This window comes from Anopheles arabiensis (genome assembly GCF_016920715.1).
Source record: "Anopheles arabiensis isolate DONGOLA chromosome X unlocalized genomic scaffold, AaraD3 X_pericentromeric_contig0031, whole genome shotgun sequence".
NCBI classification, from domain to species: domain Eukaryota; kingdom Metazoa; phylum Arthropoda; class Insecta; order Diptera; family Culicidae; genus Anopheles; species Anopheles arabiensis.
The window spans coordinates 10001-12500 of NW_024412109.1; positions in this window are offsets into that span (position 1 = coordinate 10001).

The following is a 2500-nucleotide window of genomic DNA, read 5'->3' on the forward strand; positions in this document are numbered from 1 at the left end:
AAAGTTGTCGATTGACATTCTGATTGCACTTTTCATCATCTAGGTGCGTTCCTTACACGTTTTGAGGTGTTTTAGCGAAAAACATGTTTTGAGCCACACGAGCTCTCCGGCCCGTTCGGTGCACATTTTTGAAAAAAGCTAGGAGCTGCCCCTAGGTTCGGGGTGTCACAAAATATTGAAAAGTGGTCAAAAAACCGCTATCCAGAATCGGATGTAGAATCATTAGACGAACTTAAAATTGTTCTACGACCAATGTCTGCGACGTTTAGTATTCAAGATATGGCCCGCCCTAGGTCTGACCTTGCATTTTCGTGAAAATTTAAAGCATGGCCATAGGGACGGGTAAAATAGCTATTTTGAAGCAAAAACCCGTATGACTTTAAATGGCCATAACTTTTGAAAAACAAGAGCTAGGTTGCGTTCTTACACGTTTTGAGGTGTTTTAGCGAAAACATGTTTTGAGCCACACGAGCTCTCCGGCCCGTTCGGTGCACATTTTGAAAAAGCTAGAGCTGCCCCTAGGTTCGGGGTGTCACAAAATATTGAAAAGTGGTCAAAAACCGCTATCCAGAATCGGATGTAGAATCATTAGACGAACTTAAAATTGTTCTACGACCAATGTCTGCGACGTTTAGTATTCAAGATATGGCCCGCCCTAGGTCTGACCTGGCATTTTCGTGAAAATTTAAAGCATGGCCATAGGGACGGGTAAATTGCTATTTTGAAGCAAAACCCGTCTGACTTTAAATGGCCATAACTTTTGAAAAACAAGAGCTAGGGTGCGTTCCTTACACGTTTTGAGGTGTTTTAGCGAAAAACATGTTTTGAGCCACACGAGCTCTCCGGCCCGTTCGGTGCACATTTTGAAAAAGCTAGGGAGCTGCCCCTAGGTTCGGGGTGTCACAAAATATTGAAAAGTGGTCAAAAACCGCTATCCAGAATCGGATGTAGAATCATTAGACGAACTTAAAATTGTTCTACGACCAATGTCTGCGACGTTTAGTATTCAAGATATGGCCCGCCCTAGGTCTGACCTGGCATTTTCGTGAAAATTTAAAGCATGGCCATAGGGACGGGTAAAATTGCTATTTTGAAGCAAAAACCCGTCTGACTTTAAATGGCCATAACTTTTGAAAACAAGAGCTAGGGTGCGTTCCTACACGTTTTGAGGTGTTTTAGCGAAAAACATGTTTTGAGCCACACGAGCTCTCCGGCCCGTTCGGTGCACATTTTTGAAAAAAGCTAGGAGCTGCCCCTAGGTTCGGGGTGTCACAAAATATTGAAAAGTGGTCAAAAACCGCTATCCAGAATCGGATGTAGAATCATTAGACGAACTTAAAATTGTTCTACAACCCCCAGTCCGACGCCTCGTATTCGAGATATAGCACTTTGTAGGTCTGACCGAGCAATTTTGTACTGAAATGTATGGCGGACATGTTATTCATTAAACAACATTAACTTGCATCGTGCCCTACTTCATCGGCACAGCTACTATCGACTATCTATTGTTGAAATGGATTGAGTTTGACCATTTTAGCTCTTTTCTTATGCCGTGCACCAACAGTGTGTACCGATCAGGAAAGTACACTACTTACGCGTTCATGGATGTATATGTTGGTACAAGTTGCCGGTCGGAATAGCAGTGCACCAAAACTGTGTACCGATCAGGAAAGTACAAGACGGAGGCGCAGCCCGAGCGTACGCGTTCATAGATGTCCATGTTGGTACAACCTACATGTACGTACCTTGTTTTGTATCAAAAGTTCCAATAAAGTGTTTGTATGCTTAAAATGCTTATCTCAACCGGTCACCTTTTGGCCTGCCCTTTTATAGACAGAAACCTAGAACGATACTCGCGATGTTTGTGTTTTCCATTCGCCCGGGACGACGAAATGAGCTCTGTGCACATCGTGCAGAAAACTGTCTCCTCCTCGTATGTTTTGTCCCTCCACGCATATAATCACCCACATTTGTGTTCAACACGGACGGCGCAGCCCGAGCGAACGCGTTAATGTTTATGTTTGTGCACACTAAAGTTACAATCCTAGGATTTGGTTATTGCGTCGCAGTGCCCGACCGTCGCGGACACCATTCTTGGACAAAAGTCCAAGTACGTAGAGTACATTCCCTAGGTATGTGCCCGTTCGTGACTTTCGTTGCGTGCTTACAGACACGCTTGGGTATGTTTACCATACAAGGTTTACTAGGAAAACCTGGGAAGGACGCTTGCCCTCCCGTCGCGGACACCATTCTTGGAAAGAAGTCCTTGTACTAGCGTTCTTTAATGTACTTGATCAGTTTGTATTGCAATTGCTTTGTGCCATTGACTTTTGCTAATGCTCACTAAGGGGTGTTCGTTTGCGATGTGTATGATAAGCAACTGTCTATTCTTACCAGCAGTTAATCAACACTTTTCACCCAAATCATAGGAACGTAGAGTACTTTCCCTGATCGGTACACAATTTTGGTGCACCTCTAACTTCGCCAGCACTTTATCGTT